This window comes from Sminthopsis crassicaudata, chromosome 2 (genome assembly GCF_048593235.1).
Source record: "Sminthopsis crassicaudata isolate SCR6 chromosome 2, ASM4859323v1, whole genome shotgun sequence".
Taxonomy (NCBI): domain Eukaryota; kingdom Metazoa; phylum Chordata; class Mammalia; order Dasyuromorphia; family Dasyuridae; genus Sminthopsis; species Sminthopsis crassicaudata.
The window spans coordinates 600,398,876-600,425,687 of NC_133618.1; the positions used below are offsets into that span (position 1 = coordinate 600,398,876).

Here is a 26,812-nt window from a genome sequence, read left to right on the forward strand (position 1 = left end):
TGAGTTCCAGTTTTTTCTTTCTCCCTTCCTCCTGCCTCCCTCCCTAAATAGTGAATAATCCAGTATAGATTAAACATGTGTAATTCTTCTAAACATAATTCCACATTTGTCATGCTACACAAGAAAAATCGGATCAAAAAGGGAAAAAGTCTCTCTCCTTTTTTTGACCTATAGAAAGTTATGAGGTTAGCAGCAGTCAGAGAATTGTGAAATACCTTTTTGGTTGGAAATGCAGGTTCTTCATGAAGAATTCATGAATCCAAAATATTAATTTGTAAAAATGAAAGTTTATTGTTGGATAGACTGACTTCTTTAGTGGCAAAGTCCTATTAGGGAAATGGAGGCTGACACTGAGAAGAGAATGCCTTCTCAGCAGGCAGGGTCCAACTTTGGACATTCTGCAAAGAATGAATTCAGAAATTGCCCTTTAAAAGGGAATCTTTGAGGCTCAGGTTTCAAGTTGAAAAAAAAGCTAAAGTCCCCAGTCCTAGATGTTTATCAATATCCAGACCAGATCTCCAATTGGAATTTAAAAGGGTCTGGCATTCCCAAAAGATCAATAGGGTACTTTTTGACCAAGATTTCTAATTGAATAATGACACTTAACTTGTCTGGAGATATGGGCTTTCCAAGGAGGGCCTAAGACTCCAATCTCCCTTCTTTACAGATCAAAAGGGAGCACAGTTTCAGAGTGATAATTTTAAAGGAAATATAGTTTCACTCCCCCTTCAAAAGCACTTCTCCTGAAGTACTTTGCAAACCTTGAAGTTTTATATAAATACCAATTACTGGCCATTATTTACTGAGAAAGAAGATTTATGGGTAGAAATCAAGATTTGGAAAAATAGTTTTGAAACAAAGGAAAAAAGAGAGTAACAATGCATTTTAAATGTGCTCTAATTATTTCTTAAAGAACAAAAGAAAAATTGTTATTATTCATTAATTGTGGGGAAATGGTTGAACTTCTGCTGAATAATTTTTGAATCTTTCCCACACTTGCCAGATGTCAGACTGGTGAATGGAAGAGACAGGTGTGAAGGACTCCTTGAAGTGTATTACAACGGGACATGGGGGAGTGTGTGTGATGACCTTTGGGATATCCATGCAGCTCATGTGGTGTGCAGGCAGCTGGACTGTGGAGAAGGGAGAAGCGCCATGAAGAATGGATATTTTGGGGCTGGCTCAGGAAGCATCATCCTGGATGATGTGCAGTGCCAAGGAAATGAGAACAATCTGGGGCAGTGTCACCACCGTGGCTTCTTTGTCCACAACTGTGGTCACCATGAAGATGCAGGGGTGATTTGCTCAGGTATTCTTTGTATTTTGGTATACAGGTATATAGGATGCTACAGGTTTCACACAAGTTTTAGTGTATTCATCTACCTGAAATTGAGAGTAAGACAAAGATACAACTTCTGTTTGGAGGCAGTTTTGATGGGAGAGCAGCCCATCCTTCAGATATTCTGGTTAGTGCGTAGTGATGAGATAAAGGAGGACCTTTTCCTAGGAAAAGGGCAGGCCCCTCAGGTCTGATGGTAGGGACTGTTATTCCAATTAGGAGAGGAAGCCAGGGCAGTTGTACAATAAGGATGTTTCTGAATGTTAGAGCCCTTCTGCAGAGTTTCATTCAAAGCCCTAGACATGGTTGCCATTTTTAATTCTAGTACCTGCTTACAATTAGCTATTGATTATGCAAAGACTCCTTAAGTATCAATGACCCATTCAAGCTTTCACAGTCTAAGGATGGAATGTTTGTGTGTGTGTGCACGAGAGAGAGAGAGAGAGAGAGAGAGAGAGAGAGAGAGAGAGAGAGAGAGAGACAGAGACAGAGACAGAGACAGAGACAGACAGACAGAGACTAATCCAAGACAAAAAGAAAAACTTAGAACAATCTTCCTAAAATCCTAAGTCTCTGACCTTTTCAACCTGTGGATCTTTTAAGTGAATTTACCGAGGGCCACGGTTAATCGACATTTTCTGTAATCTCTAAACTCATAACACAAGGTATTATTTTAAGTGGTTTAGCCAGGAAAAAGAGAAACAGAAATCTAATTGTATTATACCATGGCTGAAAAAACTTTGCATTACTAACTCAAAGGTGAAATATTCTAAAACAACTGTGCTCAACCAACAAGAAAAATTCTCAGTCTTTGTCTTAGTGCCCATCTCTCTCTGGTTTCAAGGCTCATATAAGAAAACTCTTCACAGGGATCACTTTTCCATTATATAAGCCAACATCTTGTGCCTATGATTAATAGAGGTAAAGATTAAGCCTTCTAAAGGAAAATATAATAAATAAATATATGATATTTATTTAAATGTAATATATTAAATATAATATAATGATATACCAAAATAAATATATAATATGTATTTAAATATAATTTTATAAATATAGCATATTATAATAATATATCTAAATAAGAATAATAAATATGTTTATAATATATTTTATCATATGTATTATTATCTAAAATAAACATAATAAAGAACAATAAAATAAACATAATAAATAAATGAAAATCAAACTTTCTGTTTCCTTAAGATGGGAATTTAACTTTGATTTTTGCTTTTTTTTTTTTCAATTTCAGCATCCACGACAGAAACAACCACTTTATCTGGTAATTGTTTTTGTTCCCTTGTATCTTGGAATAATGTATATACCATAAATTAAGTAATTTATTATTTTTTTATTATAGGGATTGTGTTTATGTATAATTCAGTCAATATTTATTGAGCACCTCATCTTCACTTGGGTCAAACTTTCTAAATTTTCCTTTTATAATATACAAGTGAAACTAGGAAATCATGCTAAATATTCTTTCATTTGTTTCTCATAAACTTGCTTCTTCCAAGTTTCAAAAGGTAAAAATCTAGTTTTAATATTCTTGAATTTGGTGAATAGCAGATAACTTTCCTGCTGTTATAAACTTTGATGGAAAGAGTACATGACTGTGAGTCAGGAGAGCCGGGTACTCATCCTAGTTTTCCTACATAACCTTGGATAAGTCATTTTATCTTTAATTTTCCCACCTACGAAATAAAAGATTTGGAGGAAATTATCTGGAGTCTTTTTCCACTCTGGCATGTTGTGAATCTTCAGTCTAAGGAGTCTAGTTGATTTGTAACTTATCTATAATTAAAATTTGTAAATATTATTTCATTTGAATCTCACAATCATATTGTGTGGTAGTTGTGTGAGCGTGACAAGGCTTATGTGACTTGCTCAGAGGCACATAGCTAGCAAGTATCTAAGGCAATATCTGAACTCAAGTCTTCTGGATTCCAAGTCTAACACTTTATATGCAGCACCACTTAGCTATCTAATTGTCCATTCAGATCTTCACATTGACATCAATATATTTTTGTTGGAGAATATAGTAATCATCCTACATGGGGAACAAAAAGTAGAGATGTTCTTCAAACAACATAAGATCCTAAAATAAACTGAGATTTCCACTATAGATCTAGGATCCATGAATTTACCTAATTCAATATCAAATTTCAAAATTTTGTTTAAAAAAATTTCCCTGTTTTCCATTTTCCATTTTTTGAAGGCAATATTTTGTGTTTAGGCTGACTAGTATGGTAAACTAAAACAATGGGGTAGTTAAGTGCTGCAGTGAATAGATCCCTGAACTTGGAATTAGAAAGACTCATCTTCATGAGTTCAAATCTGATCTCATATTTACTAGCTGGGTGACCCTAGGCAAGTCATTAAATTTGTTTACCTCTATTCTTAATCTGTAAAAAAGAGCTAGAAAAAGAAGTGGCAAAACATGAGGTTATAAAGACTTGGACATAACCAAACAACAAAAATCTAAAACATATAAATGATAAAATGACTTTCAAACTTCCTATTAGTATAAAATGGGATTTTGTTTTGACATGTTATTTGTTATGATTTCAGCAACAACCACAGAAATGACCATCAATCCTGGTAATTATTTTTATTCTAAAGTAAATATAACTATCAAACTTCTTGATTACCAAAAAGTGAAGTGCAGATTGTATTTTCAATTTTTTCTTTCATTTTCAGCATCAACCACAGAAGAGACCTCTTTACCTGGTAATCATTTTTGTTCCTCTTATCTTTCTTAACGGAACATAGACATGTTACAGAAGGCCTTGGTGAATGAGAAGGAATGGTATTTCTAATTCCAGTTAAATCAATCAATATTTGTTGAACACTTATTATTGAAGGCACTGGGTACATACTTTTCCTTTCCTCACTATTACATATATATATTTCTCAAACCAAGTTAATAGTTTTATAGTCTATACTCTTCTAAAATCTTGCCCCTTCTCAGATTCAGAGGGTAAGTCGTACTCTTGATATTCTGGCATTTGATGACTAAATCCATATTTATTATACTTTTATTGATTTTATAAACTCTTATGGGAAGAGCTCTGGACTGAATTAAGAGACTTGGATTTATTTGTGTCTCAGCTTTGTAACTGACTGACTCTAAGATATTGGACAAGCTTTTCACCTTTCCCTCATTTCTACAGTGAAGGAGTTGAGGCTAGACAATCTCAGGAGTCCCTCTGATACTGTGACTTTTTAGATTGATTATATTTTTCTTTCTTTCAGTCAACTTAATTGGTATATTTTCTGGACTTCCCTTCTTTTATACTGATAATTTACCATTCTATCAGAAGATAGGACAAAAAAGTTATGATAATTACATTGCTGTCCATTCTGATCTGAGTCATAAAAATTTGGCTAAAGTAATATTTTGAAATTATCTAGTTCTGTAGATTATTCATGTTATGCCTTGTTGCTATTGTTTTCTAAGCTCTCTAAGAGGTAGGTATATTATTACCTCAACACTCATATGCATACATGATTTAGAAAGTCCCTTTGCTTTTTAATTACAACTCTGACATTGCTAGAAAGGCATTCATTCATTATTACAATCCAAGAGCATCTTTATGATTATGTTTAAAAAACAGGAAAATGTATTATTCTATTCTTCAGTATTCTCGAATTCATTTTATAGTTTTTTTCTTAAAACAAAAAATTTTCCTGTTTTTATTTTTTAAATTGGCATGTTGTGTCTTTGTTTAATCGGATTTAACTATAAATCTTCTAAATGAAAATATAACTCAAACTTCTTGTTAATAAATTATGGGATAAAGATCTTATATATACTGATTTTTATTTTTGTTATTTGCAATTTCAGCATCAACAACAGAAGAAATCACAACTGGTAACTATTTTTATTTCTGCTTTCTTGCTTTTTTGTAGTACACATATTGGAATTATTTGCTTATTAGAACAGAATGTTGTTTATGTTTAATTCGAATGAAATCAACCAATATTTAGCACCTGCCTTCTGAAGAAACTGGGAACATACTTTCTCCTTTTTCTCACTATTATATACATAAGCATCTCTCAAACCAAGTTTATTGTTCTATTTTCTTTCATCTTTCATAAACTTTCCCTTTCTTGGATTCAGAGAGTAAATTCTACTTGCAATCTAGAAGTTGATGAATAATCCCTTTTCTGATATCTTTCATGACCTTATAAACTTCAATAGAAAAAATAGAGAATGGGGGAGTTAGGCAATTCCCCTAAGTGGGATATATGAGGCACTTCATCTTAATGGGTCTCAGTTTCTTCATCTATCTGTGCACTCTTCCTTAGTCACATGCTGGAATAGTTGTACCCAGGATCTCATCATTTTAATCAGACTCTGGCATCCACCTTTCTGACTCTAATTTCTCATTCCACATCACTCTTTCTACACCTATACTTTTTCTCTTTTTGCAGCTTCTTAGACCTTCCTCTCCTCTATATTCGCCATGATCCAACTATACTAGCCTACTTGAAATTTCTTGACATTCTTTCCCCCATTTCTGTTTTACACACAAAAAGTGCAATTCCCATCCCTGAACTCAACACTGGCAATTCTCTGAACCCAGAATAAACTTATTCCTCTTCTCCACCTCCTAGAAAACACTGTCCTTCAAAATGTGACTCACCCATGACATTCTACATGAAGCCTTTCCTAAACCTCATTACTACTAAGTGATTTCCCTCCCATACATTTATTTATTTCCCCACATTACATTTATTTATATTTATGCTCTTTGTGTTATTCTGTATATATATATATATATATATATATATATATATATATATATATATATATGAATTTGTTTCCTCATTAAACTATAAACTCCTTGAACTTTGGAAATATTTCTAGTTAGGTTTTGGAGGATGGGGGGTTTCCACATCCTAGCACCTAGCACAGTGCCAGGTAAACAGTAAGTGTTTAATAAATACTTGGGTTTTGGTTTTTTTTTGCTGAGGCAATTGGAGTCAAGTGACTTGCCCAGGGTCACACAGCTAGGAAGTGTTAAATGTCTGAGATCAAATTTGAACTCAAGTCCTCCTGACTTCAGGGCTGGTCCTCTATCCACTGTGCCACCTAACTGCCCTTAATAAATACTTGTTTATTGGTAGTTTGGGTCAATATTCAATATGATTTCTTCCATCTCTGATATACTTGGGATTTTAAAATTGAGGAGTACTTTTAGTCATCTTGACTAATTTGTGATTCACCCAGACTTCTCTTTTTCTAGAGGCTCAGTGAAATTTCTGTTAGAAAGTAGAAAGAAAGAAGAAGTGATGTGAGGGTACAGTTAATTACAGTTTAGGGAGCTCTTTCTAAAGATGCTGCTTTCTCAATACTGGGATCAGATCTGTGCCGTATCTGTACTATACACTCTTTAAATGCCTAACAAGCAAATCTCAAACAAAACTGCACGTGCAAATCTTAGTGCTAGTGTTGAAATAGCTTTAGAAGGATCATTATGATTTAAAAGTATATTTTTAAATATTTTTGCATCATATCAATCAAAACTGAAGATGAAGCACTAATGAATATTAAATTTTTATGCTTTGTGTGCATCCTTTTTAGAATTTATTTTTCAGTTTGTTTTGGGCTATTTTAATTTAAATTTTATGTATGCTAACTTTTCATTTGTGAGTAATTCATCTATATATCTGTTCACTTAATCTATCTTTCCATCCATCCATCTATCTATCTATTTATCTACCTATCTACTCACCTATATTTATATAGCAAGAGATGATGTCTGCCTTTAGAGGAATAGCTTGTCTGAGTATAGTGAAATTTATTACCCAATACAATGATCTCTTGATTTTGAGTTTCCATGAACAAAGAATTCAACATTCATTTCTGTTATATAGAGTGTCTCAAATGTCTTGGTGCTTTTTAGTCAATTCAATAAACATTTATTGAAGTGTACTATATGTCAGTCATAACTGTTGGGGATACAAGTAAAAAAGTCCCTGCTCTCTAGGACCTTATAATCTAATGGGGGGAGATAATATACAAAATAGAAAGAGAAAAGAGGGGGAAGATTTGTAAGGGAAAGGAGAGAGTACCCATCCCAGGGACAAAATGATGGTGGAGTTAACTCCAAAGAGCACAGCATGAGTCCATTGAGTTTTTGAGCCTTCTTTAAATGGAGACTGAGTACAGTGTTTGCTCTATCCCATAAGTGGTAGAGACTACGAAGATACTAATGAAATGTCAGTCCAAAGCTGAAAGAGTCTCCAAAATGATCAGTTTCATCTTGACTGACTTTTCCTGGAAACAATGATGATGATGAAGTTGAATATAGTTTTAAGTTTTAATAACTTCAGAAAATAAATCATACAAAATTACAAAAAAAGAACACTTGAAAAAACAAAATTAAAAATTTTGTGTTGATAATTTTTGTTAAAATTCAATATAACAATCATTTGCTACATTTAACTCAAGTAAAATTTTAAAATTTGTAAAAATTTTATCAGCTATTGATGATGAAAGAACTACATTGTCATTCTATTCCTAAGATCATCCAAAGACCAAAGCTACATGACATTTTTGATGTGATCTGACAAAAAAAAATAATTGAGATAAAGCAAGTGCCCAAAGGAACCCAAGCAAGAGGATTTTCCCTAGCAAGGTGTCAATCTACAAAAGTATAATCTAGAAACTGTCACTCACATGATACATAATGGCAAGGTGCCCTTTCTATTTAAAATTGACACTAAATATATTATTAAAATATCACAAAACTATATGAGCTTAAAATAATCTTAATCTTTCAATAAAATTAAAGGCTGCACCATTTATACAGCTGAAGTAATTAAAATTTTAAATTCTGCTAAGACTTTTGGGATATAGATAAGTATATCACTGGCTATTGTCCTATTCAATTTAGTCCCTCTAAATTATATCAAGGAATATTTTGTTGGAAAATATGTTTTTCTCCAGGAAAAAAAATTAGGTTGCATACCTCCCTTAAATGATGGATATATCCATTATGTATCCTTCATCCATGAATTGACCTAATTCAATCTTAAGTCAACTTATTTTCAATGATCCTTAATTACATTATCAATTTAATATTGTATTGAGACTGGAATAGAAAAAAATTATGTTTCTATTATTCTCTGACTAAAATATTTTACCAGTGACCAAAGACAAGAAAAAATTTGATAATTTTGAATAAAGTCAAAGAGAAATATTTTCTTTCTGCCTTAGGATTTTTCTGTTTTTGTTTAATAGTTTGAGTCAAGAAAAACATTTTTTTTATTTTCTATTTTAGGGTCATATGTCTCGTTTCTATGCTTAACGTATCTGAGATGTAAAGTATATAAATGAAAATATAAGTCATAAATGTTTTCTTTATTCATGTTTTATGAGTAAAATCTTATGAAAATGAGATTTGGTCTGATATATGCTGTCATTTTGTGATTTCAGCATCAACCACCGAAGTGACCACTTTATCTGGTAATTGTTTTTGTTTTGCTTTCTTGCTTTTTTTTAAATGTGGACATGCCTCAGAATGCCTTGGGTATTCAGAGGGATTGAAGTTTAAATTTAATTTAAATTCCATCAATTAATACTTTTGAGCAACTGTTCTCTGCAAATCATTTGGCATATAGTTTTCCCACTTTATTACTTCTACAGAAATGTCTCTCAAACCCAAGTAAAAAACCCAAGTTTCTTTCTTCTTGTACAATTTTGTCTCTTTTTAGTATCAAAGTTGATAAGCCCTAGTTTTAGCATTCTGGAGTGTGAAAAAAAGGTTTTATTCTTTTCATAATCTTCTTCATTTTATAAACTTTATAAGTTTGTTTTATTTGATAAAAATTGCCATGTTTTGGATTCAAGCAATAGCACTGCTTCTGACTGGATATCTATGTATGGGACCTTTGTTAGGGGTTTCCATCCCTTTGAAATGAAAGTTGGATTCAATCTGCAACATACTGTTCTGTTATATTTTACACCAAAGAATTTACTTACTGTCAGTCTATCAAATCTGTGGGCATTCTAAATTTTTTCTCCTTTCTACTGCTCATTCATCTCTCTGTCAAAAGATAGATAGAAGAAAAATCGAAATCATGTGCAATGTATAACTGACAAATTTGATATGAATTTTGGAGGTAGATAGATAGTATAGTAGTACTGAGAAATACCTGAAGTTCATGAACACCTGAGTTCAATTTTAATTCAAATACTTTCTGCCTATGTAACTGGGCAAATCATAATCTCTTTCAGCTCTAGTTTCCTCATTACTGAAATGGAAGTAATAGTATATTCCTCACAATGGTTGTATAATACTCAAATGATTACTCTTTACAAATTTAAAAGCCCTATTTATATGTGTACATGAATGTATAATGTGTGTATGTTAACTAAGGTTATTGTTACCACTAATAATAATAATATTTGTAGTCCTAGTGGGTGAGAAATTTATACTAATTAGTTGATTTTGTTTTTGATGATCTGTGAAAATAATTATAATACTAGACAATATATTTGGGGGTTTATTATATTTGTCATTTTAATATTTCAAGAAATAATCATTAATATGGCTATATGAATAGATGCACTATATTACATTTGCCATTCTAATGAAAATTGTCACTGATCTTTCAAAGACAAGAGATAAAGATAATTTTTTACAAATAAAACAAAAATATTCCTTCCCAACCTGTGTATTACTGATTATTTCAGGGTTTCATGAAAGAAAAACTTCTCTAGCTTCAATTTTCCACTTAAGAAGAATACCTGTTTTATATTAAATATTTAAATTTTGTGTAAATGAAAATATACACTTCAGAATTATCATTTCCTTGAAATGGAACTGAAGTTTGATTTATATTCTCTTTTTTGTGATTTCAGGGTCAATCACAGAAGCGAGCACCCTATCTGGTAACTAGAATTGGAATATTAAGTCTAATCAAATGAAAGAAAAGCAGGTTTATTGTTTATATGCTTTCTGCAAGTCAAGCAACACAGCAGTCAGTTAATCAATAAGCATATTTATTAAGGATTTCCTATGTATCAAGCATTGGAGGTGTCCCTGCCCTCAAGAAATTCACTATCTAATGTTCAAATCATTCCTATATTCTTGCATATCTTTGAAGGCAATTCAATCATACATCCAGTCTTCAATCTCTCAAAAACTTACTACTTTAGAGTTCCATAAAGAATTTTAATTCTAATATTATAGAATTTGGTGAATGATAATAATCCTTCAGGATATTATGAACTTTGATGCTCTGAATTGGTACTTGAATTTTGGGCTTGCCACTGATAGCTGTTTGACATTGGCTAAGTCATTTTATATTTTCTGTCATTCAGGTTTCTCATGCATTTTAAATGAGTAAGAATAGATTACCAGGGAGCAGCTGGTGGTGCATTGGAAAAAGCACCAGGCCTGAAGTCAGAAGGACCTGAGTTCACTTCTTAGCTGTGTGACCCTGAGCAAGTCACTTAACCCCAATTGCCTCAGGAAAAAAAAACAAAAAAACAAGAATTACCAGCTCAGACATGGTATTAGTTTTCTAGATGAAAAATGCTTTTATTCTAACTGCCTAACTGATGCTTTACATCATGACTTCTTTATCACTATTTGTTCTGTCAAGAGACAGAACAAAACAGAAAGTTATATGAAGCAGTTATAACAACAGTGTCTGTTTTCTGAGAACCAATGGAAAGGCTCATCCCTAATAGACAATCATTTTGGTGATGGGTTAATCTTACCAAAGAATTCGTCAATCACTTCTCAATTTTTCAAGGATTCAAAAGCTGCCATACAAGAAAATAGACCATTCCAACCCCCAAAATGGCATCAAAGGATATCAAAGGATACACATTCCTTTAGATCAGGGAATAATTTTTTTTAAGTTTTTTCTTGTTGTTGTTGCCTTTCTTTGTTTCTCTAGAACTTAGCACAGTGTCTGACACTTAGTAGGTGCTCAATAAATGCTTATTGACTTGATTGTAGGATGTGGCCATTGCCCTCTATATCAAAGAGGAAAAATTAGGCAAGTTCCTCAGTCATCTTTAGCTCCATTGATTTACTTTGATTCCTCTATGGATCTGTTATTCAAAAGTTTATCTTTTTCCATTGTGAGTCTAATTTTCCATGAAGTCAGAATCTAGAGTATAATATTACCAGTGTAATTAGTAACTAGAGAGGTTCCTAGTGTTTAACTTTATTATTGAAGAATGGAAAACCATTTCACTAGTTTGTCAAAAATATAAGATTCTACAATAAATTTAAACAAACAAAAGTATTTCTATTTCTTGGCTTTACTAGACATTGGTCCATTTCATAGTTTATTTCAGAGGTAAAATTTCAATATTTTCAATTTTCTTTGTAGAACCTAGCATTATGTATCTGTCCTTGGTGTGACTGAAGAATAAACTTGTAAATGAAAGCATTATTATGAAGATTTTTGTTCACTAAATATGGAATGTAAATTTTACTCACCCAGTCTTTTTTGCAATTTCAGAATCTACCACAGAAGTTACCTCTTCATCTGGTAATTGTTTTTTGTTTTTGTTCATTGTTTTGGTTTGATTTTGTAGCTTTCTTACTTTGTGAAATGGAAGCATGCTACAGAATTCCTTGGCCTTTGAATAAATATCCTATTTGTGTCCAATTTCAATTAAATTAACCAATATTTATTGCAAACTTTTTCTCTGCAAGGTATTGGGCACCTGATTTCTCCATTTCCCCGCTATTATGTTCAAGCAAATCTTTCAAGCCAATTTCCAAATCTCATTTTCTTTACTCTATCATAAACTTATCCCTTCTCAGATTTAGTCAGCCATATTTCTGACAGTCAGGCATTGGGTGAGCAATTACATGGCTATTCTTCCTTTGTCCTTTATGATTTCAAAAATGTTTATGGAAGAAGGTTGGATAGTAGTCAGGAGACTTGTGTTGAAATCTTAGTTTTCTCACTATTTGGAAAAAGAATCTGGGATAAGCTTTCTCATTATGGACCTCACCTTACCTGTAAGGAATTAATACTTGATAGTCTTCATGGTATCTTACTACTCTGATATTTCATGACTTTCTAGAATGAAGAGGTCTGACTTCCAGTCTAATTTGGATATGTTGGACATCCCCTCCTTCCTACTACAAAGAATTAATTACTAGGAAGAATTAAAAAAATTAAGTGATGTGAACTATGCATTTTAAAGTTCTGCTCCTCCTTTGCAATTCTAGTGGGTGAGGGAATTTAAAACTATAAGTTTCCATTCATTTTTTGGAATGATTTGTGAATGTCTACCAATCATGCTACACCATGTACTATTATTCCACTGACTATTTGAAATTTTCTTCTATTGCCATCCCATCCTTCATATGAATATAGGGAGGCTTCCTCTTTCTAAATGAATTTCTATAATTCCTAAACATATTTTCTCTTATCACCCAAACACAAGAGAATTTATTGTAAAACTTCACAAACAAGAAAATTTCTTACTCTCTGCCCAAGTTTCTCTGTTTTATAAATTGAAGAGGGGAAAATTCTATTTTCTCCTTGGCATTTTAAAACCTTCATTTTATGTCTTTTTCCTAATGTGACTGAAGTATAAACCTTCTAAAAGAAAATATAATGTTAATGTAACTGTTCATAAATTATGGGATATACATTTTATTAAAGTTGTTTTTTTTTTGTTTTTGTAATTTCAGAATCAGCCACAGAAGCAACCATTTCATCTGGTAAGCATTTTTCTTTCTGATTTCTTGCTTTATGGAATTTAGATATAGCACAAAATGCCTTGACTATTGAGAGAATGGTGTTTGTATCTATTTCAAATTAAATCAAACCAAAATTGTCAAGCACCTCGTCTCTCTGCAAGGCCATGGGCATGTAGTTTCCTTGTTTTCTGACTATTATTTACAAAATTGCCTCTGAAATCAAATAATTTCTCACTACCTTGCCTCTGCAAGGTTTAAGAAGGCAATCCTTACCTCTAGTAAAGCAGATCATGGTGAATGGGCCCCTTTGAATATGCTTCATGACTTTATAAACCTTAAGGTTGAAGATACAAAAGTGGGAAATGGGAGACCAGTTCTTCCCCTGACTTTTGTGATCTTGTATAAGAGGCTTCAGTTTACTGAGCCTCAGTTTTCCTCAGCTAAGTCACAAACTTAGATGGTTGCAAACTGGATGTCACAATTGCTCATGTTTTCCACTTCCTTATTCAAAACTCTAACATTTACCTTTCTGACTATCACCTATCATTCCAACTCTCCCTGTGCTTCAACCCTCCCAACCCCTATTTTTCCTCTCTTTTCCCAGATTCTTACACCTTACTCCTCTACACACTCCCAAATACATTGACCTGCCAAATTCTTTGAATGGGATACTGTCTGCCATCTCATTGCCTTAGCATTCCCACACCTTCAAACCCAGAATGCTCTGCCCCTCACCTCAGTCTCTTCATCTCTCTGGTTTCCTTCCAGGCTCATTCTAAATCCCATCTTCTTCAGGAACCCTTTCCTTGCACCCATGACTTCAAAGACCTTTTCCTTCCAGAACATTTTCATCTAGTTGGTTTAAATTTACTTCGACCTTTAAAATAAACCCTTCTTGTAGTGGGAATTACTTAAGAATGAGAGCTGGTTTTTCCTTTCTTTTTAATCACTAACACACAGTCCAATGGCTAGCACATATTAGGTGTTCCAGTGGAATGACTGCTTAAAAAAAAAAACCTTCACCTCTAAAGAAAGGCTTCTTCGATTTTTCCCCTTACAACCCTTTTTTGTCCAAGAAATTTTTATGTGAGCCTGGATATATATAGAAAATATAGATGCACAAATCAAACATTTATCCATAATAAATCTAATCTTGTGATCTCCACATTCAGTTATGAGACCTCATACAGTCATTAGGCACAGTTTTAAAAACTTTGTCTTTGAAGGGCATTCCACACCTCTGACTTTACTTTTTTCTCTTTTCACTCTTGTAACTCACTATAACATTCTGGATGAAGCCTTCCCTAAGCTTCATCACTGCTAGTGACCTCCCTCCCAAACTGCCTTTATTTGACTAATTTAATTTTATTTTTAAATTTATTTGCATTTATTCTCTTTATGTTTTCATATATATATATACCTATATGAGCTTGTCTTCCCATTAGATTGTAAATTCTTTAAATGCAGGGATTATTTCTAATTTTTATTTTGACTTGGTTTGGGGGGGAAGTGTTGTTTTGTGTTTTTTTTTCATTACAGCACCTAGCACAGGGCCAGGCAGACAAGACAGTAGGTGTTTACTAAATGCTTGCTTATAGATGATTTCAGTAAATTATCACTGGGATCTCATCCATCTCTGATATATTTAGATTTTTAGATTTTGAAATATTTTATTCATCTTAACAAATTTGTAACTTGTCCAGATTTTTTCATAATAACATATAACATAACATTTCCTCTGGATTGTCAAAAGATTGAAGAAAACAGGAAGAGATGTGAAGGCACAGCTGAGTACAGTTTAAGGGATTCTGACCAATCTATCCTATATACATTTTAAATGGTTAACAGGCCAATCTCAAATAACACAAAAGTACAATTCTTAGCACTGGTATTGAAATCTCTTCAGAAGAGTCATCATAATTTAAAAGTTTGTTGTTTAAATTTTTTCCCATTGAGTGTCAATCAAAACAGAAGATGAAGCATTAATGAATGTTGAATTTTCATATAGGTATAGCTCCTTTTGAGATTTTTGTTTTTCAGTTTGTGTTTGTTCTCTACTATTTTTATCATACTGTGTCATTTAAATGTTCTACATGCGAACTTTTCATTTGTGTGATCAAAATAAAATTCCATACATATACAGAGAAAGAGAGAGATGGTGTTGATGAAAATGCTGACATCTACTATTAGAGAAAGAGATTGTCAAGTATAATGAAATTTATTGCTCTATACAATGATCACTTGCTTTTGAGTTTCCATGAACAAAGAATTCATCGATTAACTCTGTTATATAGGGTGTTCCAAAAGTTTTAGTGCTTTCTAGTCAACTCAATAAACATTTATTAAAGTCAGTAGACTTTGTGTTACATCCTGGGTGATACAAATAAGAAACATAGTTCCTGCTAGGACATTATGTGTAATGGAGGAAGATATCACACAAAATGGAAAATGAAAAGGGGAAATATTTGGAAGGTGAGAGGAGAAATTATACATCCCAGGGGCATGATGATGGTGGAATTAGATGCAGAGTCCAATGATGGGAAATGGGTTTAATGACTTTCTGAGTCTTTTTTTTTAATTAATAATTTTTATTATATATATATTTTTTATAATATTATCCCTTGTATTCATTTTTCCAAATTATCCCCCCTCCCTCTATTCCCTCCCCCCGATGACAGGCAATCCCATACATTTTACATGTGTTACAATATAGTCTAGGTACAATACATGTGTGTGAATATCATTTTCTTGTTGCACAATAAACTTTAGATTCCGAAGGTACATGTAACCTGGGCAGTCTGAGTCTTTTTAAAATAGAGACTTTCGAGTTCTGTGTTTGCTCTTAAGCCTCCAATCAGAAAAAGCAGAGACTACTGAAGACACTAATAAAATGTGAGTCTCAGTTATTGAAGCCTCCAGAATGATGAATTTCCTCTTGACTGACTTTTGCTGAGAGTATAATGATGATAGAGCTGAACATAGTTTTAAGCTTTAATATGTTCAGAAAATAAATGCTGCAAATTTACAAAAAAAAAAAAAAAGAACATTTAAATGTCATTTAAAGGGGCAGCTAGGTAATACACCAGCCCTGAAGTCAGGAGGAATTGAGTTCAAATCTGGACTCAGACACTTAACATTTCCTAGCTGTGTGAGCCTGGGCAAGTCACTTAGCCCCAATTGCCTCAGCAAAAAAAAAAATGCCAACTTTTTATATATTTATATGTTTATCATTGAAATTCAACATAACCATCATCTATATTTTTAGTAAATTTTTAAACTTTGTAAAAATTTTTATCAGCTATTGATGCTGGTTTGTCTAGTTAGCCTTAACATCATCCAAAAGTCAATGCTACATGACATTTTTGATGTGATCTGACCAAAAAAAGTCTAATGGAGAGGATTTCTTCTAGTGAGGTGCAAATCTACAAAAGTGTCATGTAGAAAATATCACTCACGTGATACATAATGGCAGGGTACCCTATGTTTTTAAAATTAACACTAAAGTATATTACTGAAATTTCACAAAATTATATGAGTTTAAAAGAACCTTAAAATTTTCCATTTTTTAAAAAAAGTCTGCTTCATCTGAAGTAACTAGAACTTTAAATAGTACTAGACTTTTGGAACACTACATATTTAGACAATTAAGATCCATAGTGGCTAATTGCCTGTTCAATTTAGTCTCTCTGAATGTCAATGTATTTTCCATGGTACCTAAGGTTTCAAAAAAGTACAAAAATATTATTAATATTGCATTGAAAATTAACTAGAGAAAAATTACTATTTCTATTTACATTATGTTATGAATAAAATAATCTGTACTCGGTGACCAAAAACAAGACTCTTTGATGCTTTATCACAAAGCAAAAGAAAAAATATTTCCTCCCTCCCTTAAGATTTCTCTATTCTTGCTTCTTGATTTATGAAAACCTTAACTATTTTTTATTTCCCATTTTAGGGCCATATATCTTGTTTCTGTGCTTGGTATAAGCATCTAAGACATAAAATATAATGAATGAAATATAACTCAAATATTTTGTCCATAAAGATGATATTTAGTTAGATTTATGCTGTCTTTTTGTGATTTCAGCATCAACCACTGAAATGATCACTTCATCTGGTAATTATTTTTGTTGTTCTTTTTGTTGTGTTGTGGAATGTGGACATGGTATAGAATGTCTTGGTTATTCAGAAGAGATGATGTTTAAGTTTAATTCAAATTCAGTCAAATAATACTTGTTGAGCAACTGTTCTTTGTAAACCACTGGGCACATGTTTCTCTACTTCTTCACTATATTCTACAGACATGTCTCTCAAGACAAATGAAAAATCCAAATTTCTTTGATATTTTACAATTTTGTCTCATCCCAGCATGAAAGTTGATAAGCATTAATTCTAATATTAGGGAATTTGGTAAGCAAGATTTCTTTGCTCTTCTCATAACCTTCATGATTTTATAAACTTTATGTTAGTTTTATTTGAAGAAAATGATCTCAGATTTATGCAATAACTTCTTCCAGCTTACTATATATCAGAGGCTTGACAAGTGATTTCATTCCCATGAAATGAGAATTGGATTCAATATCAGAATCCTTTCCAGTTCTATTATTCTGTGATATTTTAGACCAATGAGTTTACTTCCTGTCAGTTTATCCTATCTGTGAACATTCTAAGTTTTCCCCTCTTCTCACTACTCACTCACTTCTCTGTTAAAAAACAAAATAAAAAAAATAAAATTAAAATCATGTGCTATGCAAAGCTGACAAATTTGATATGGATTTGGAAGGTAGGTAGATAGTATAGTGCATAGAGATATGGAATCTCGAATACTTGACTTCTAATCCTGACTCATACTTTCTACCTGTGTGACTGGCCAAAGTACAATCTCTTTCAACTTTTATTTCTTAATTTGTAAAATAGGAATTAATAACATGTACCTCAGAAAGTTGATGAAAGAATAAAATGAGATAGCATGTGAATAGCACTTTACCCATTTAATGTGGGGACCTTTGTGTATGCATGTATATGTAATACATGTATATGTTGGCTAATGTTATTATTAACTAATATTTTTCAGTTCTGGTTGATGAGGAATTTATAGCAATTGGTTGAATTTTTTTTTAAATTTTTAAATCCATGTAATACTTAATGTCCATTAAGTATTTGAGAGTTGGTTGTATTATCATTTTAATACTTCAAGAAATCAACATAGGTATGTGAATAGATTATTATATCTTATTATGTTTGCCATTCCTATGAAAACTGTCACTCATTCAGAAACTGTGATGACTTTATACACATAAAACAGAGAAATTCCTCCTCTATCTCTGTACTCCTCACTATTTTATGTTTTCATAGAAGAAACCTTTTCTATCTTCCATTTTCTATGTAAGAAATCAATATTTTATTTTGTGGCTTAAAATAAAGCAGTAACTTAAATATTATTAAATATTTAAATTTAGTATAAATGAAAATGTACCCTTCATATTTCTTATTCCCTTTAAAATGGGATTGAAGTTTAATTTAAGCTCTCTTTTTTTGTAATTTCAGCTTCTACCACAGAAGTGACCACCTTGTCTGGTAATTAGAGTTGAAATATTAAGTCTAAATCAAATTAAACAATTATTGATTGATTATCTGCTCTCTGTAAGGCATGTAATACATCAGTCAGTAATCAATAAACCTTTATTAAGGGCTTCCTTTGCGCCAAGCACTGGGAATACAAAGAAAGGCAAACAACAATCCCTACTTTCAAGGAATTCACTATCTAATGAGACAATATTTCCTCCATTCTCATACATACAAGCATGTTACTGAAGGTAATTACATTGCATTCTTCAATCTTTCAAAAACTTGCCTCTTTAGAGTTGCATAAGGCAAACTCTAACTCTAATATTATAGAATTTGGTGAAAGATATTAAGTTCTCATAATTATAAATTTTGATTTATATGATTATGTCATTATAAATTATATTATTTTGATTTATATGATTATATAGTTATATATTTATTTATTATATTTGATATGTTATATTACATATTATATTATATCATATTACATTAAATTATATTATATATTATTATATATTTGACACATAGTATCGAATTGTGTGTCAGAACACTTGGGCTCTAGAGTCAATTTGGCCACTGTTGGTTCTTTGATCTTGGCTAAAATTATTTTAATTTTTTCTGGCACTCAGCTTCCTCATGAATGAGTCAGAGCAAAATACAAACTTAGAAACTATGTTAGTTTTCAGGATGAAGAGTTCTTTGGTTCATACTGCCTAATTGAAGATGTCTAACATCTGTGTTTTTTATTGTTCATTCTGTCAAGTCAGAACAAAACAGTATTTATATTAAATAGTTCTAACAACAAGACAACATCTGCTTTCTGAGGACCAATAGAAAGGCTCATCTCTAACAGACTGTCAATTTGATGGTGGGTTATCATCACCAAAAAATCCATCAATCATCTCTCAGTTTTTCAAGGGTTCATAAAATGCCACACAGAAAATGGCACCCACAGAAAATTTGTGGGAAATTATGAGTTCTTTAATAATAAGACCCAATTTCTTTTTGTTTTGGATTTAGGTTGCAGGGGGGTTTTTTGCCTTTCTTTGTTTCTCCAAACTTAGCTCTGTCTGACATAGTAAATTTTATTAACACTAGATATGGGGGGTTTTGTTGTGATTTCAGAATCAACCACAGAATCAACCACAGAATCAACCACAGATTCAACCACAGATTCAACCACAGATTCAACCACAGATTCAACCACAGATTCAACCATTTCATCTGGTAATTATTTTTCTTTTTGATTTCTTGTTTATGGTATATATTTGTAGCACAAAATGCCTTTGCTATTAAGAGTTAATAGTGTTTGTATCTTTTTCAAACCAAACTATTAAGCACCTTGTCTCTCTGCAAGGCCATGGACATGCAGTTCTTTTATTTTCTGACTGCTATTTACAATACTTATTGATTCGACTGGAGAATGTGGTAGCTGCCTTCCATATCCAGTTAACCAAGTTTTTTAGGCATTCTTACCTCCTTTGATTTGCTTTAATGTCTCTTCTATGGAGACATTTTAAAGTGTCCATTTTATGTCTTTTATCTAACATGATTAAAGTATAAACCTTCTAAATAAAAATGTAATTGCTAATATAGCTGTTCATCAATTATGAGATACAAATTTTATTAATACTGGATTTGGGGGTTTATTTTTGTATTTTCAGAATCAACCACAGAAGCAACCATTTCATCTGGTAAGCATTTTTCTTTCTGATTTCTTGCTTTATGGAGTTGAGATATAGCACAAAATGCCTTGACAATTGAGAGAGAATGATGTTTGCATCTATTTCAAATTAAATCAAACCAAAATTGTCAAGCACCTCATTTCTCAGCAAGGCCATGGGCATGTAGTTTCCTTGTTTTCTGATTACTATTTACAAAATTGCCTCAAATAATTTCTCACTACCTTGCCTCTGGAAGGCTTAAGAGGGCAATCCTTACCTCTAGTAATGCAGACCATGGTGAATGGGTCCCTTTCATGACTTTATAAACCTTAATGTTAAAGACACAAATCTGGGAAATGAGAGACCAGTTCTTCTCCTGACTTTTGTGACCTTGTATAAGAGGCTTCAACTTACTGAGCCTGTTTTCCTCAGCTATTCTTCATTCCCCACAAATCACAAACTTGGATAGTTGAAAATTGGATGTCACAAGTGCTCTTGTCTTCGAATTCCTTATCCAAATTCTTTGAATGGGACACTGTCTGCCATCTCATTGTCTTTGCACTCCCACACATTTACTCCTGCCCATTTAGGTGAAAATCTCATCTTTTTCTCTGATAAAATTGAAATAATTCACTGTAACCCCCTTAGTCTTGACAATTTCCTTCTCCTCCTTTCCTTAGACACTTTTATTGAATCATCTCTTTCCTTAAGATCAAACCTTCTCCCTTTTAATTTTTTCAGGTCAATTCCTCTCCATAAACTCTTTTATTATCAATCTCTTGCTACCAATTGTTTGTTTCCCTACTGACTTCAAACATCCTACTGTCTCCAGTGTTAAAAAAAAAAAAAAAGTTCATTAGACCTACCATGCCCCAGATATTTTTCTATATCTTTCGTCTTTTTTTCTTAATCACGCTACTAGAATATTTTATCTACACCCATGATATTCTTTCCTTTCACTATCTACCAAATCCCCTTAATTTTCTTCTGAAATTATTATTCAGCTGAAATTGCTTGTTGAAGTTACCAATCTCTCCTTAACTGCCAACTCAATTTCAACTCAATTCAAAAGATATTTTATAAGATACTAACTATGTGCCAGACACTATGTTAAGCACTTGGGATAAAACAAGAAAAAATGTGGGAAAAAAACACACAAAAAAAGAATGAATAGAGCAGAGATGGATTGCCAGATGGGTTCCTCGTGATGCTTCATGGAATAATGAAGCAGAACAATTGAGAGAAAATAGAGAATTATCTGAAATGTTCAAAGTACTCTATATAGAAAGGCTTTGGAAGGATTCTTGATTCAGACTTATAGTCGGAGTATAGAGGCAAGTGAGGAGATGCTGAGTATAACTGAGTTAATTTGTTGGTAATGAGATTTCATATGATCAGCTTGTCTTGAGGAAGACATGCTATTTCTTGGAGAATCTGTTCCTCTTTTCTGTTCAATAATAATGGGTAATATAATATAATACTCATTAACTGGGTAGGTTCATGAAGACTTCTTTCTGCATCTTCTCTGTTCTTTCTACAATGTCTTACTTGGGAACTAAATCAGCTTCCATTGCTTTAATTATCATTCCTATGTAGATGACTCACAAATCCATTTATCCAATCGTACTTTCTCCATGAGCTTCAGTTCCATATTAATTAGAGCTCAAATTGTATGTCCCAGAGAAATCTCCACCTCTACATGTATAAAACAGTATGTATTATCTTTCCCTCCTAAACCATCCCTTTCATAAATTTGCCTCTTTCTATCAAAGATATGATCATTTCAATGACTCAGATTTGTAATCTCAGAATCATAACCAACTATTTTCCCTTGCTTCATTTCTAATCTTACTACTTTGTACTCCTCAGTATATTTCCCCATATGACTTCTCACCTCACTTTGGTTCTGGTTCACATCACTTCTCTCCTAAATGTTTGCATAATAATCTATAATATATTATATGATATTATAATTGTCTTTTAGTTCATTTCTCCTTCACAACTCTCTCTCTCCACTCCAAACTGTCTTCAACATAGCTGTCAATTATTTTTGTTAGTCATTTTTCAGTCATGTTTGACTCTTTGTGATACATTTTGTTTTTAGACTTTTTTTTGTTTTTGACAAAGAGACTATAGTAGTTTCTCATTTGACAGATGAGCAAATGAGGCAAACAAGGTGATTTTCCCAAGGTCACACAGCTAGTAAGTTTCAGAGACTGGATTTAAACTCAGATCTTCCTAGCTGCTCTCAAAGTGATTTTTCTTCAGGACAGATCCTAAGATAAAATATAAATTTCTCAGTTTGGGTTAAAAGTTTTTTTTAATCTACCTAGCAAATAGTCTTTCTGACTTCATTATTTATTGCCCTCCCTCCATTATTCTATAATCCAGCTAAAATGTCCTTCTCTCTCCATTCTTCACACAAGAAAGTGGATTTCACATTTCTGGACCTTTGCACTGACAATGCTTGGAGCCTACAATGAATTTGCTCCTCTCCTCTATCACTCTAGAATCTCCACTATCCTTCAATATGTAACTCACCATAATATTCTGGAAGAAGCCTTCCCTAAGCTTCATCACTGCTAGTGACCTCCCTCCCAAATTGCCTTTATTTGACTACCTTATATTTATTTGTATTTATTCTCTTTATAGTATCCTGTATATCTGCCCATATGAATTTGTCACCACATTAGATTTTAAATTCCTTAAATTCAGGGATTATTTCTACTCTTTGTTTTGGCTTGGGTTTGGGGTTTTTTTGCTGTTGGTGGTGGTGGTGGTATTTTTTTTTTTTGCATTTCAGCACCTAGCATAGTACCAAGCTGACAGTGAGTGTTTACCAAATGCTTGTTTATAGATGGTTTCAGTATATTATTATTGGGATCTCTTCCATCTCTGATATATTTTGATTTTTAAATTTTGATATACTTTTATTCATCTTAACCAATTTTTGACTTGGCAACATTTTTTCATAATAACATATATTATTTCCTATGCATTGTCAAAAAGGTTAAAGAAAACAGGAAGAGATGTGAAGGCACAATTAGGTACAGTTTAGGAGATTCTGACAAATCTATACCATACACTTTTTAAATGGTTAACAGGTCAATCTCAAGTAAAACAAAAGTACAATTCTTAGGTGGTGGAATGTCTTCAAAAGACTCGTGATATAAAAGTTTATTGTCTAAAATTTTTTCCATTGAGTGTCAATCAAAACAGAAGATGAAGTGTTAATGAATATTGAATTTTCATTTAGGTATAGCTTCTTTTTAGATTTTGTTTTTCAGTTTGTGTTTATTCTCTTCTATTTTTATCATACTGACTTTTAAATGTTCTATGTGTTAATTTTTCATTTGTGTGATCAAAATAAAATTCCAATATGTGTTTAAATATGTAAGTGTATACATATATATGTATACACACACATATATATATACATATATATACACAGAGAGACATCATGATGATGATGATGATGATGATATCTACATTTAGAGAAATAGCTTGTCAAGTATAATGAGATTTATTAGTCCATACAATGATCACTTGGTTTTGAGTTGCCATGAACAAAGAACTCATCAATTAACTGTTATGTAAGGTGCTCCAAAAGCCTTAGTGCTTTCTTGTCAACTCAATAAACATTTATTAAAATCTTACTATATGTCAAGAATTAAACTCTAACTCTAATATTATAGAATTTGGTGAATGCTAGTCATTGTTCATAATCTTCTAAATTTTGAAGGAAAGAGCACTGAACTGTGTGTCAAAACACTTGGGTTCTAGAGTCACTTTTGTCACTGTTGGCTCTTTGATCTTGGCTAAGTCATTTTAGTTTTTCCTAGCACTCAGCTTCCTCATGAGTGAGTCAGAGCAGACTACCAGCTTAGAAACCATGTTAGTTTTCAGGATGAAGAGTTCTTTCGTTCATACTGCCTAATTGAAGATGTATAAGATCTATGTTTTTTATTGTTCATTCTGTCAAGTCAAAACAAAACAGAATTTATATTTAGCAGTTCTAACAACAAGACATCTACTTTCTGAGGACCGATAGAAACAGACTATCCCTAACAGACTGTCAATTTGGTGGTGGGTTGCCATCACCAAAAAATCCATCAATCATCTCTCAGTTTTTCAAGGGTTCATAAAGTGCCACACAGAAAAAATGGCACCCACAGAAAATTTGTGGGAAACTAAGAGCTCCTTAATAACAAGGACCGATTTCTTTTTTGTTTTGGATTTAGGTTGTGTTTTGCCTTTCTTTGTTTCTCCAAACTTAGCTCAGTGTCTGACATAGTAAATTTTATTAACACTAGATTTGGGGGGTTTTGTTGTTGTAATTTCAGAAGCAACCACAGAATCAACCACAGAATCAACCACAGAATCAACCACAGAATCAACCACAGAATCAGTGACAGATTCAACCACAGATTCAACCACAGAATCAGCGACAGAATCAGCGACAGATTCAACCATTTCATCTGGTAATTATTTTTCTTTCTGATTTCTTGCTTTATGGTATATATTTTTAGCACAAAATGTCTTGGCTATTAAGAGTGAATAGTGTTTGTATATTTTTCAAATTCAATCAAACCAAAACTATTGAGCACCTTGTCTCTGCAAGGCCATGGGCTTGCAGTTCTTTTATTTTTTGACTGCTATTTACAATGCTGGAGGATGTGGTAGCTACTTTTCATATCCAGTTAACCAAGTTTTTTAGGCATTCTTACCTCCTTTGATTTGCTTTAATGTCTCCTCTATGGATCTGTTACCCATGATTTTATATTCTTCCATCGTGAATCTAATTTTCCATAAAATCAGAATCCAGAGTGTGATTTTACCAGTTGAATTACTAATGAAATGCCACCAGAGAGGCTCCCAGATTTTAACTTTATTATTAAAGAAAGTTTCCCTAATTTGTCAAAAATCTAAGACTTTATGATCAATTTTCACAAAAAAAAATCTGACTTTTGGCCATAGTATTCCTTGGTCTATTTCATAATTTATTTCAGAGGTAAAACTTCCATTTTCAATTTCCTTTTTGGAAACCAGCATCCTGTATCTGTGTTTGGTGTGATTGAAGAATAAATTTTGTGGATTAAAAATATTACTATGAAAATTCTTGTTCAACAAAAAAGGAATATAAACTTTACTTATGCCAGCTTTTTGCAATTACAGCATCTACCACCGAAGTTACCTCTTCATCTGGTAATTGATTCTATTTTGCTTTGATTTTTGCTTCTTTCTTCCTTTTGTAAAGCAAACATGCTACAGGATCCTTTGGTTCTTGAAAAGACCTGCTATTCATATTCAATTTAAATTAAATCAACAAATATTTATTGTACATTTTTCTTGTTTCTTGTACTTTCATCTCTACACTTTTAGGATCTATCATCCATAAGAGTGCATTATTTAAAGAGACTTTTTCTAATTGAATTTCTGTCGTAATTAGACCTAGGTAGTTTCTCCATTTCCCAACTATCATAAAAAGCATTTAAGCTATTATTTGATTAAGGAATGTGGGGCAAGATTTCTCATCTTGTAGGCTCTAAGAATTGTAACTAGCTAGTCTGCAGTATCACTTAATACTCTGCTTAGACTGAAGAGGTCTAACTTCTAGTTAATCTAATTTGTGGATGTCCTTCCTATTATAAATTCACTACTTTGTCAAAAGGAAGAATTAAAAATTAAGTGATATGAACTATCAATTTTAAAATTCTGCTCTTCCTCTGTAGTTCCAGTGGGTTAGGGAATTGGTAACTATATGTTTCGGTTAACTTTTGGTATAATTTGTGAATATCTATCAATTATGCTATACTTGTGTATTATTATTCCATTGCCTAGTTGAAAGTTTCTTGTGTTGTCAACTCTATACTTTAAGAATCTGTCATATGAGAGTATGGAGGCTCCCTCTTTCTAATTTAATTTCTAGAATTCCTAGACATATTATCTCTTATCACTCAAACATAAGAAAGTCTACTATAAAGTTTCATAAACAAGAAAATTTCCTACTCTCTAACTATTTCACTATTTATTATTTGAAGAGGAAAATCCTATTTTCTCCTTGACATTTTAAAGTGTTCATTTTATGTCTTTTATCTAACATGACTAAAGTATAAACCTTCCAAATAAAAATATAATTGTTAATATAGCTGTTCATCAATTATGAGATACAAATTTTATTAATACTGGATTTGGGGGTTTGTTTTTGTACTTTCAGAATCAACCACAGAAGCAACCGTTTCACCTGGTAATTTTGTGGATTAGAAATATTACTATGAAAATTCTTATTTACTAAAGAAGGAATATAAATTTTACTTATGCTGGTTTTTTGCAATTACAGCATCTACCACAGAAGTTACCTCTTCATCTGGTAATTGTTTCTATTTTGCTTTGATTTTTGCTTCTTTCTTGCTTTTTGAAAAGCTTACATGCTACAGAATCCCTTGGTTTTTTAAAAGACATGCTATTCATATCCAAATTAAATTAAATCAACAAATATTTATTGTACATTTTTCTTGTTTCTTATACTTTCATCCTTACACTTT

The 26,812-nt window shown here is 32.3% G+C and overlaps 2 long non-coding RNA genes across 2 annotated transcripts; both read left to right on the forward strand.

Annotated features, from left to right (window-relative positions):
- The first annotated feature begins 4,038 nt into the window (after positions 1 to 4,038).
- Positions 4,039 to 11,863, forward strand: LOC141553078 (uncharacterized). Its single transcript, XR_012485272.1, has 5 exons — positions 4,039 to 4,069; positions 5,187 to 5,213; positions 8,787 to 8,816; positions 10,215 to 10,244; positions 11,834 to 11,863. It is a non-coding gene; the product is annotated as an uncharacterized LOC141553078 (long non-coding RNA).
- Positions 11,864 to 19,741: 7,878 nt separating this feature from the next.
- LOC141553077 (uncharacterized) lies at positions 19,742 to 24,742 on the forward strand. Its single transcript, XR_012485271.1, has 3 exons — positions 19,742 to 19,830; positions 20,268 to 20,297; positions 24,611 to 24,742. It is a non-coding gene; the product is annotated as an uncharacterized LOC141553077 (long non-coding RNA).
- Positions 24,743 to 26,812: the final 2,070 nt, after the last annotated feature.